Source organism: Rhinoraja longicauda, chromosome 23 (genome assembly GCF_053455715.1).
Source record: "Rhinoraja longicauda isolate Sanriku21f chromosome 23, sRhiLon1.1, whole genome shotgun sequence".
Taxonomy (NCBI): Eukaryota; Metazoa; Chordata; class Chondrichthyes; order Rajiformes; family Arhynchobatidae; genus Rhinoraja; species Rhinoraja longicauda.
The window spans coordinates 23,166,930-23,179,423 of record NC_135975.1 but is presented as its reverse complement, the minus strand read 5'-3'; the positions used below and the strand labels follow the sequence as shown (position 1 = coordinate 23,179,423).

Sequence of the window (12,494 nt, the reverse complement as noted above, 5' to 3'; positions counted from 1 at the left end):
TTTCAGTTTTTGACCAAATGTTCTTAATATAATCTGAATATTTTAAAGATGTAAATTGTATTTTGAAGGTTAAAGAATGAAAAAAAAAAAAAAAATGTATGTATCCATCTAACTCCATTCTCAACCACAGGATTTTCCTCAAAACATCAGAGTGAGTGAATTACTTTGCAAGTGTAGCTGGACCAGCACATATGCTGGCCAAGTTATACATAGATAGTCCCACATGCTATAATGTGATAAGGCCAGATATTGTGATATTTTCAGTTATGTGATTGAAGAATAAATATACCTCACAAATGTAAAATTCTTGCCCCCCCATGAAACATTACTATGGCCTTGGTTTAAGAAGGCACACATTTACAGTGCGGCATTCCCTCTGGACTACATTGGCATATCGGCAATTTTGTGCTGAAGTCTCCATACTGAAACACATACACACAATCAGAAGTGAGTAAGTTATCAACCATGCCATACCTGACACGGTCTACGATACAATACAATACGATACGATAGAACTGTATTTGTTCCAGGAGGGAAATTGATCTGCCAACATTCATAATATACAAAATGCATGAAACATGAAATTAAAGTGACGAGTGGAAAGGATTGGGGATGTGCAAAGAGGGGGGGGGAGTCAGTCTACCCCACGACAGAAGGGGGAAGGAGTTGTACAGTTTAACGATTTGTACAGTCTGACGATTTCCTCACCATGTTACATACCATTGGATGAACTAAAGAAACAAACTCTATTGATGACAACTGTCATTTTATAGCCTGGATATGAGAGGAAGAGAAGGCCTTTCATAATCTACTACTGTAATATTCTTTTAAAATTAGAATTAATTAGACAACAGAAACTTCAATTTGTAGCATTATTAAAATATTGCCATTGAGGATGCTATATGGAAGTAAATAAATATAAAATTGAGCAGATAATGAACCCTGTGAATTCACTGTTTCTCAGGTTGATTTTATATTCCGTTAACCGCAAGGTTCGGCCAATTTTAGAATTCACCTCTGATTAGCGTTAGAGGTTGGGAAGAATTCATTCACATTATAAATCACATCACACATCTGCAAATAGAAAGATTGAACATGCATATTGAACGACACAGATGCAGAATGCCATTGTTTTATTTCCAGTTTCAAGCTTATGGCATGTTTTCAATATATCATGAACAGAAAAGAAACCAATATATTCACGCTTTTGTACCACTGGCTTATTCTTGTGCTGAAATATTGTCATTCCCATTTGATAAGGAAGTTACACCATTCAATCTTCCAGAATTTACCTGGAAGCATGTTGAATAGGTCTACTTACAGTCTCTCCGTTTTTTTTCTCCGTTTTTTTTGTCATTGTCGTTGTTAAATGTACGTTTTGTTTTATTTTTCATTCTGTGTATGTAGGGGGGTGGTGGGGGGGTTGGGGGAAACCTTTTTTTCAAATCTCCTCCTCAACGGAGATGCGACCTTTTCCGTGTCGTATCTCCGTTCGCGCTACGGCCTAACATCGTGGAGTCGGTGGCCTCCAGCTGGGATCGACCTTGAAGACTCCGGTCGCAGGGCCTGGACTTACCATCTCGGAGGCTTCGGCCGTGGGCCCTGCAGACCGCAACATCGGGAGTTCGCAGGTCCCTGGCTGACGACCGGTTTTTGGGAGCTCCAGCCGTAGCAGCTTCGACCGCCCCGAAGCGCGAGGTACGATCAACCCGCCCGCAGGCCCTTCATCACCCTGCGTGGCTCGGCCGCAGCACTTTCCATCGCCCGGTGGGGGCTCAGGACTTTCATCGGCCTGCTCGGCTCGGCCGCAGCACTTTCCATCGCCCGGTGGGGGCTCAGGACTTTCATCGGCCTGCTCGGCTCGGCCCTGGGACTTTCCATCGCCCGGTGGGGGCTTCAAAAAGTTGGGAGCCTAGATCACCTCGTGGCACCGCGGGAGAAGAATGAGGAGGAGAAAAGACTTTGCTTTCCATCACAGTGAGGGTATGCCTAGAGCAATCACTGTGATGGCTGTTTTGTGTAAAAAATTATATCTGTGTGTCTTGTGCTTTTGCCGGACCCTGACGTGAGAGGACGCTGGCGTTGAGTATTCGCCGCTTTTCCGTCAGGATAGTTTGTCTGTTTGTTTCTATGTTAATTGTTTTTGTAAAGCGCTTTGAGCATGTGATAAGGCGCTATATAAAATAAATGGTTTATTATTATTATTATTACTTTGCCTGTGGAACTCAGTTGTGATTTCAGGTAAATGGCCAAAGTTTGCAACACTGCAACAGTGAATCTTTGACAGTTCTGATGTATTGCTGTAATACAGATTGTACCTGTCAAATTGTACCATGGGATGCATCCTAACACAAGACATTACATTTGCACATGAACCCAAGGGCCACACACTGGATAAAAATCTAAAATCTGTTCACAGAGGGTAACCTAAAAGCACTTTGCACAATCTCACCTAACTGGAAACATTTGAAAAATATGATGTCAGTCACAAAAGTTGTAAATAAATGACATACCACTTTTATATGTTCCTATTCCCACCACATAAAATTCTATTTTTATTACATCATCAAACAATTTCCCTTTACTTACATTACTTAAGCAAATATCCTGAGGGTTTTTATTATGAGGGTTTTTATTAGCTTTATTATTTATCAATCTGTAGCCTTTCTGCAGAGAGCCTTCATGATGGGTACAGTAAGCTTTAGTGTATCCCTCAAGAAAGGATTGTGTAGATGAAATGTTGGGCTCAGAGCCAGGCAACAAAACTCAATGACATAAAGGTGCCTTTCAATTTCTACTTCAGAAGATTCTTCAGGCTGTGGCTAATGACACGTACAAGGTGTTGCGATCTGTATTCCTGTATCTCGGTAAGATACCGAGGCTCTGTTCTCCAAATGAGCAGGTGCAATTCCTTATCCTTTATGATAGATGTGGCAGATTGTGTGAATGGCTTTGCAATGAGTGCTGATTTCTCCATGACAAGTGAGCAATATATTGCACTCACGTTGCCCTGAAGCCATCATTCTCAGCAACACAAGGTGTTCCACTCCATTAATATCTGCAGCAACAGTCAGGGATTCCTCATGGTACCTGGGAAATCTAAGACAGCCCACCATTACTCCGCCAATCTGGTGGATGGCTGCTTAGTGTCAAGAACCGCCTGCAATGGCAAGAGTTCTGACACTAGTACATTATCATGCATGGCTCAACAGGCACATAATGAGGAGTATTCTGCCACTCTTAATATCATCGATTGTGCAGTAAATATTCCGAAGTAGCAGGTCAACTCTTTGGATAGATCTGCTGGGCAATACAGCCCGACGGAGATTTCAACATTTATAAGAGCTTGCAGCATCTTCTATATTCACTATGAGCAAGATCTTAAATAAATATCTCATGAGAGGAATATATCGGATAGACGCACAGAGTCTTTTGCCCAGAGTAAGGGAATAAAGAACCAGAGGACAGAGATTTAAGATGAAGGGAGAAATATTTAATAGGAATTTGAAGGGTAACTTTTGCACACAAAGGGTGGTGGGTGTATGGAATGAGTTGCTAGAAGAGGTAGTTAAGGCAGGGACTTTGCACATTTAAGAAACAATTAGACAGGTACATGGATAGGACAGGTTTCGAGGGATATGGGCCAAACGCAGGCAGGTGGGACTAGTGTAGATTTGACATGTTGGTCGGTGTGGGCTTGTTGGGCCAAAGGGCAACTGTATGACTTGATGACCAAGAGAAGGATGTGGAAGCTGGAGAGTATGTTGATACTCTGGAGCACTTCTGTATCAGGAAGGAGGAAATACTGGAAATATTAAGAGCACATTAGAATGGATAAATAGCCAGGGCCAGATGGAATCTATCCCAGGATGCCAAGAGAAGCAAGGGAGTTGATTGCAAAGCTCTGACAGAGATTTCTGTATCTTTTTATAGCCATGGTGAGGTACCAGAAGACTGGAGGATAGCTAAGGTTGTCCTCTTGTTCAAAAAAGACAATAGAAATAAACCAGGCTGTTGCGGGAAAGGATTTATGTTCATTAGAAAGACAGCCGCTGATTAGGAAGACTGGGATAGGAAGACTGGGATAGGAAGACTGGTATAGGAAGACTGGGATAGGAAGACTGGGATAGGAAGACTGGGATAGGAAGACAATTACTTGTGTGCTTCAAAATATTTCAACATCTGTAGAAGTCATTCTCGAAACTTTGTTTTGCTAAATGCCTTTCCTAATAGTTCTTCTTTGCTACGGTCACTCATTAAATAATGGTTGGAATGTCCTCAAACCTGGGTATGTTAGAATATACCGATACTACAAAAAATCTAATGAAATACAATTTCTTAAGATAATACTGAGATAAAATTGCTGAAATCAGAGCTCACTAGGTATAATCAAAACAATCAACAATAATAACTGATGATTTCTATGTCTTTTCAATGTAATTAGAACAGAGTAGGAAGGGGTGGGGGAGCTGTTCAATAAATAGTTAGGATAATTATATTCAAAGTCAGCCTTAGTTCCAAGAAACTCAAGATCCTTTTGACATTACATATATCATATACCAAAGAAAAATACAAGACTATTTTTTATTAACAAGTAATGGATGTTTTTTAACAGGTTTAAGGCATTTTCATGACTACTACTATTTCAATGACTACTACTAGTTCATACCCAGCAGTATGAACATTGACTTCTCCAACTTTAGATAGTTCCTCTGTCCCTCTCTTCCCTTCCCCCTTCCCAGTTTTCCCTCTATCTTCCTGTCTCCACCTATATCCTTCCTTTGTCCCGCCCCCCTGACATCAGTCGAAGAGTCTCGACCCGAAACGTCACCCATTCCTTCTCTCCTGAGATGCTGCCTGACCTGCTGAGTTACTCCAGCATTTTGTGAAATAAACTACGATTTCAATCCTTATTTTCATTTGGACCAAAGCCAAATAAACTTAATGGAATATTAAAACAGCATTTTCCCCCACTGTTGGTTGCAGCTATCTTTCACAACTGAATTCAAAAAGTCATTTTCCAGAAAGTGGTTTTCATTCTCTAGGGATCAGATCTCATTGTAAGGGGCCTTTTTGTAGAACTCCAGTGGGAAAAACGACACACCTCCTTCTCTAAGGAGAGCCTTATTTGGGCCTTAGGACTTCCTGGTCTCAAACCATCTATACCCATCTTGATAGACAAAATGATGGAGTAACTCAGCAGGACAGGCAGCATCTCTGGAGAGAAGGAGTGGGTGACCTTTCAGGTTGAGATCTTGCATTGTTCAGATCTGCCCATGCGGAGTTAGGTGCCAGCCCCGATTCTCTTTGGCATGCCCCCCTAGCCCAGTGCTTTCCATGCATGTCCCATCACATAATGAACAGAGCAAGCTTTAGCAGCAGAAATTCTGTGGCTTAGCTGTCTGTCCAAAGAGTTAAAATGTTTATCGTGGAATGCCAGTGACGTTCCAAGATGTTTAAAAACTATTAATAAAATAATCACACGATTAAAAATGTAAACTTTAAAAAAAATTACTTACACAAGTAATCAATTCAAAATATAGAAATCAACTAACAATTGAATTTCTATCAACGTTGTTCCTACATGGGCCTAATTTGTCAGAGAATTAAAGGGCAGATTACCCAACATAAAAGCTGGAGGACTTCCAGAAGTTCGTGCTCAGATCCGGTGAACAACAGTAGATCGGAGTTGGCAGTCGGTTTGATGCTTATCAAGAAGTTTGGGTCTCCCATGTTGATTCTTGTGCAGGGAAATGGTGACAGATCACGATTAAACTGTAAATTTCTTGTAAAATTGTTTCCTACATCTCAACATCCCGATCACCGGCTCTAAAATGCTTTGGAATAATCTGAGACTGTAATAGATATAACATAAATTAAAGTTCACTGTGTGTCAGTGAAAAGGACTGAACAACTACTCCTTGTTTTTATCCACCTGCAGCATAAATTCTGTTTCTTTCTCCACAGACGCTGCCTAAGCTGCTATGTATTTTCATAATTGTTGTTATTTCTGATTTCCAACATCATCATCTCTAGTGAGCACTTCACATTCCAACATTTTCTTCAATCCTTTCCCCTTTTCCTTTCTCCATTTCTTCTCCTATTTGTCTTTTCTCCAACCAGGTCAACTATAATTAAGAAGACCTCACCGCCCTCACTCAGCCAACACTGTTGCCTTTTGCGTTATTCAGTCTCTTAATCTTAACTCTGTTACAGATATCTATTTTATTCTCTTCACACTCCCTTCTCTGCAACTTAAAACCTGGTTGATTTTTAAATGTTCCCTGTTCTGATTAAAGGACATCGACCTGAAATGTTAGCTGCACCAATGCCGTCTGACCTGACGAGCTTTTGTGACATTCTTTGATTATATGAGAATATTCACTATTCTGTAATTTATGGGCCAAACTGTATGATGGCAGAAAAACGTTAGCTTTAGCAATGTGGATTAATGTAAACATTTGTGATCAGAAGAAAGAATACATGATTTTGCCTAAAATATAAACATATTCATGCTGTTGCAACAAGATAAGTATTTGCTGGCTTTAGTCGATGGCTCTCTCCGACTATACATTTGCAAACAGACGTTGGAATGTACAACATGAGGTGTAATTTTTAAGTCAAGAGAATGAATTCTACCATTAGATTTGACCTCAGTGAGGTCACATCTGAAATATTAAATAAAATTTAGGGCCATAATTTTTGTTTTAAATGAGTAATAAAAATAGAAAATGCTGAAAACACTCAGCAGGTCTGGTAGTGTCAGTGGAATGAGAAACGGAGTTAACATTTCAGGTTGAAGAGCCTTCGTCAGAAGCGGGAAAGAAAGAAAATAATTTAGCTTTAAGTTGTAGAGACATGCTCAGCAGGTTGGATTGTGCAAATGGGGAGAGAAATACTGAACCAATATCAGATAGGATGACATCAGCAGTCTGGTTAAAAACATGGTCAACCAGATATAAATAACTTACATGTATACGGATAACTTGAATGGGTGAGTCAGATGGATTAAGAGTCACAAGTCATGAATATCATCCCTTTGGTCTAACTCATCCATGCTGACCAAAATGCCCATTGACACTAGTCTCATTTGCCTGCGTTTGGTCTATATCCCTCTAAACCTTTCCTGCCCAAATGTTCAAATGCCTTTTAAATGTTATTATCATACTGGCCTCTACCACTTTCTCTGGCAGCTCGTTTCATATATGCACTACTTCTCGGTGAAATAGTCGCCCTTCAGGTACCTTTTAAATCTTTCCCCTCTAGCTTAACCCTCTGCCCTCTAGTTTTTGATTCCCATTTTCTTGGAAAAGGAGAGTGTTGCCTTCACTTTACCTATTCCCCTTGCGATATTATTCATCTCTATAAGGTCACCAGTACAGAATAAAGTCCTAGGCTGCCCGACCTCTTCTTATAACTTAGGCTCTCGAGTCCTGGCAACAAAAATGTGTACACCCTTTCTAGCTTAATGACATCTTTTCATTAGCAGCGTGACCAAAACTGAACATTAAGTTCCAAGTGATGCCTTCCCAATGGCTTGTACAACTGCAACATGATGTTCTAATTCTTATACTCAAGGTCCTGCGGATGAAGGGTAGTATGCCAAATGCCTTCTACGTCACTTGTGGCTACGTAATGTCTTAAAATTGTTCAGTTACTAAGAATGAAATGGATATATTTTAGATACATGTCCAATGTTTTAAAAATAAGACAAAATAAGCCTGATGATTGAAAAGTGTTTCATTAAGTTTGCAGAGAATCCAGTCAAATGTCTTAAATGTTCATACTGATCACACTGGATACACACATAAAATATTAAGTTCACTGAATGCTACGATTCACCTTTTAACTCAATTGACAGCTTGTCAGCAAGGAGATATTTTTGCAAATGCATGGCTGAAACTATTAACATTGTCCTGCAGGCTGAACAGCTTTGTTTGTCAAACATTCAATAGGGTGCTGAGGAAATACTTAATTTAAGCTTAGCAAAAAAAAATCCATTAAGAGTCCATTAAGAGACTTGAGACTTGAAATTTAAAAGTCAAAATTCCGGCTTGAAAATACATTAAAATGGACAGAAATAATGTCGAGTCCAATTGTTCCTGAAACTAAAACAGTCAGATGAGAAATACAGGTTTTTCAGCATGGCACCTGAAGAGGCTGACGGTTTACAGTAAGCAAACAATCATTCACTTTTTGGGATCTGTGTATCACAGTTAAGGCCAGCATTTCTTGCACATGTCTAACTACCCTTGAGTAGGTAGTAGGGAGTTGTCTTCAGGAACTGTAGCATACATTCCAATTAATGTACTCTTGCAGTGGTGTTGAGTATGGGTTTCCAGGATTTAGACACAGTGATGACGAAAGACCTGTGATATAACTTTATGTCAGGATAGCATGTGGCATTGAGGGGACCCAGCAATTGGTGGTGCACTCAGAAATGGTGTTCTTCTTGGTGGTAGAGGCATACGTTGCAGTCACTGTGTGCCTGTGATCACAGGAATGAGCAATCAGGGTATTTGATGGGGTGCTAATCAAGTGGGATGTTGGAGATTGTCATAGTTTGTCACTTTAGTTGCATAATGTTAGATGTCACTTATCTGTAAATGGCCTGCACTTTATTGTGGACTTGCTATATGGAGACACGGGAGCTTTGATCGCCCCGACGCGGGAGCTTCGATCACCCTGACGGATCGTTCAACTGCCCCGACCGCGGGAGAAAATGAGGGAAGAAGATTAGATTTTATTGCCTTCCATCACAATGAGGAATGTGGGGAATCCGGTGTGGTGGATGTTTATGTTAACTTTTATGTAGTTGTGTGTCTTGTTGCTATTTTTAGTATGGCTGTATCGTAATTTGAATATCACTGTACCGTAATAAAATGTGACAGTAAAAGACCTTTGAAATCTTTGTTGAAGATATGACTTCAACCATTGCTGCATTTTCTCCTTCAAGTCCATTGACTTCAGTTTTGAGTGCTCCTTGATAACATACACAAATGCAGCCGAGGTCTCAAGGGCAGTCACTTTTGCTGCACTTCAGCTCTTTGGTCCACAATGAGACAAATGATCCTGGTGACACTCAAATTGGGCATCACTGTGCAGGCTATAGGTGTGCAAGTGCTGCCTCATTGTGCTGTTGATAATGTTGTCCATCACTTTGCTAATGAGCAAGGATGGACTGATGGACAGGTAGTAAGTTGAATTGGATTTGTTCTGTTTATTTTGAGCAGCACCCACCTGGGCAATTTTCCACGTTGTCAGATCGGACCGGTGTTGTAACTGCAAGGGACCAGCTGGGTGTGGGAAGCAGGTCTTCAGAACTACAGCTGGAAGATTGGCTATTCTTATAACCTTTGCTTTTCGTGATATCATGTGAGTCTTCTTCTTCTTATCGTGTCCACACATGCTAAATATTGTGTTTCAGCCAAATCTGAACACAACTCTTAGCAATATCATTGTTCACTGCCAGGTCCTCAGCTATGCATTCGTGCTCCAATAGAGGATGTCTCAATAGGTGCTCCATAGGTTGTGGTTCAGTGTTATGCAGATGGCGTCATCAGTGTCTATATAACTCCACTTCTTGAGAGTGGCTTTACAACGACCAGTACCAGCTCTCAGTCTGTTGAGGCATTTCCATTCAGCCCAGCTTGATCCGGCCCCAGGAGGAGTTCTTCTTTGGCACTTATGGACATGGATGTCGATGAAGGGAGATTGGAGAGTCTCTCTTTCCATAATGCAACTCTAGTACCTTCAGCTTCAGCATTTGGTTCAACTTTGTTGAGGAAGCTTTTCCTGGACTTTAGTCGACTCTTTGCGGGTTCATGGCCGAATAGGGGATGTCGTACATCTGTGGTCTGGCAATGGCATTCTCTACTGCTTGCTGCACTGCGATGAATCTGCGACGTGGCGCTATACCAGATAGTATGTACAGGTTGTCAGTTGATGTTGGTCTAAGACACCCAGTGATAAGGCGGCAGGTTGCATTGATGGCTGGATCAATCTTCTTAGCATGCGCTGATCTTTCCCAGACTGGGCATGCATACTCTGCTGTTGAGTAGCAAAGGGCCAAGGCAGTTGATCGTAGAGTGTCAGGAATTGCGCCCCATCTTGTACCAGTAACTTTGCTGACAATGTTGTTTCTTGCACAGACTTTGGCTTTTGTCTTCTCAACATGGGTCTTGAAAGAGACAACGATCTAAGGTGACTCCGAGATATACTGGGTGATCGCAGTTTTCAAGAGGGGTACCAGACCAGGTGACGTTCAGTCGGCGTTTGGCTTCTTGGTCGCGCAGATGGAATGCACACACCTGTGTCTTTGATGGATTTGCACGGAGGTGGTTCTCTTCGTAGTAAGGTGTTAGTTTGTTGAGGGCATTTGAGAGTCGTTCTTCAACAGCACTGAAGTCACAGTCTTGGGCAGCTACACCAAGGTTATCTGCATAGATAAAGCGAGATGTACCTTCACTTCTAGGTTGGTTGTTAGTGTAGATGTTGAAGAGTATTGGTGCAAGCACACTTCCCTGTGGTAGTCCGTTCATGTGAATGAATTGAATTGACTGAACACTGGCTTCTCAATTGTTTGACATTTCTGGCTGAACAGTTACAAATGCTTCATCCTTGCCTTTATCAACGAGCAAGGGGGATGTTTCAAAACATTTTCTTCCTACCAGCTATTTATCCATCCACCGCTGTGAATGACTAAATGTGGTCAAACTACAGGGGTTTTAATCCGATCCGTTGGTTGTAAGATTGCTTACCCCTGTCCTTTGCTATTGATATGTTTGCTGTTTAGCAGGCATGTGCTGCAGCTTAACTGACCCGGCATTATTTTTAGGTGTGCCAGGTGATGTAGCCAGCAACCCCTCTGCACTGCTCATTGAACCTGGAGTAAATCCTTGGCGAGACAGCAATGGTGGATTAATGAGGATTCTGCTGAGCCATGAGGACACAGATTGCAGTGGAGTAAATTTCTGCTGCCTGGTTTCTCACTGATAGCCTGTTTTGTACTGTCAGATCTATTCTGAGTCTGTCTTATTTGCACGACTGCAGTGCTGGAACCATGTGATGGAGGGTGTCCTCGGTATGTGGTGTCACTCCTTTACTGCGTGCACTTCTGGTCACCTAACTATTGGAAGAATGTCATTAAACTGAAAAGAGCACAGAAATAATTCACAAGGATGTTAACTTATAAAGAGAGACTGGATAGGCTTGGGCTTTTCCCCCTGGAGAATAGGAGGCTGAGAGATCTTCTAGATGTACAGCACATAAAATCATGAAGGGCACAGATAAGGTGAATGGCCACATATCTTTCCAAGGGTCAGGAAATCTAAAACTAGAAGGCACAGATTTGAGGTGAGAGAGGAAAGATTTTAAAAGAACCTGATTTTTACACAGAGAGTAGTGGGAATGTGGAACTTGTTGCATGGCAGAGGCAGAGACAACTACAATATTTGGAGAGGCACATGGAAAGAAAAAGGTTGAAGGATGAGGGCCAAATCAGGCAACGGTGACTAGCTCAGGTAAGCAACTTGGTTGGCATCGATCAGATGTGCTAAAAGGACTGTTTTCGTGCTGCATTATGACTCTACTAACTCTACTAAAAGCCAATAATGAGATAAGTAACTGCGACACTTACTGACATTTCCACATGGAAGATCAGCCTTCCAAGGTAGAAAGACGTGTTAGCTGGAGTACCTGGCTTCTGATTCACCTTACACCAACAAGTCTGTCCCTGCGTTGCCACCTAGAGCTCAGCATAGTGCTGCACTATTCGTGAACACCTGCAGTGCCCATTTCACTAGTGACAGTCTAAACTGGTGCAACTACAGAACAGGGTGAGTGGGAGGGCAAACAAGCAATGACTTGGTCTTTCCATCATTGTTAAAAGTTGCCTCCCCCTTTATCTGCGAGGAGTTATACTTCTCATTAAAAAGTTGGATCAAAAGCTCTTAGGTTTTGACCATCTACTCGTGACTTTCACTCTTCATCATGATCCCACTGACAACTTGCCTGCCGGCTACAACTGCAGACTGACACGCCAAACCTTACAAATGAATAAATGATCCACTCTCCCAGTTAATAATTCAACTGTATGGACCAGGTACATGGTTTTAATTTGCTCTGAAAAATTATTTTACGGTAATCCTGCTGATTTAGAACTAATAATCATAACAAATATATTAGTTCACCAATTATGATCTCTCTGGTATTGCTGAGACGAGTTGCTATGCTTTGAATTAATTTGTTGCAACAAATGTCTCTCAGGTTTCCTGCACAAACACGAGATATAAAATGGGGTGGCTGAGGTAAATGATTGTTCTCCTTGTTACAGAGGCCAAATAGACCTCCGAAACATATGAACATGCACATGTATATATGAATGGGGAGCAGGAGTGGGAGATGTGACCCTTTGCTGTGATTAGATAAACTCATGGCCAATCTAATTTTAATGTCCACTCTGTATTCTCATCTATCTCACAGTAATATTTCAC

General features: G+C 41.4%; 1 protein-coding gene across 9 annotated transcripts in view; it reads right to left on the bottom strand.

Annotated features, from left to right (window-relative positions):
- anks1b (ankyrin repeat and sterile alpha motif domain containing 1B) overlaps positions 1 to 12,494 on the bottom strand; it is a 647,894-nt gene that overhangs the window by 74,052 nt on the left and 561,348 nt on the right. The gene's annotated exons all lie outside the window — the stretch shown is intronic.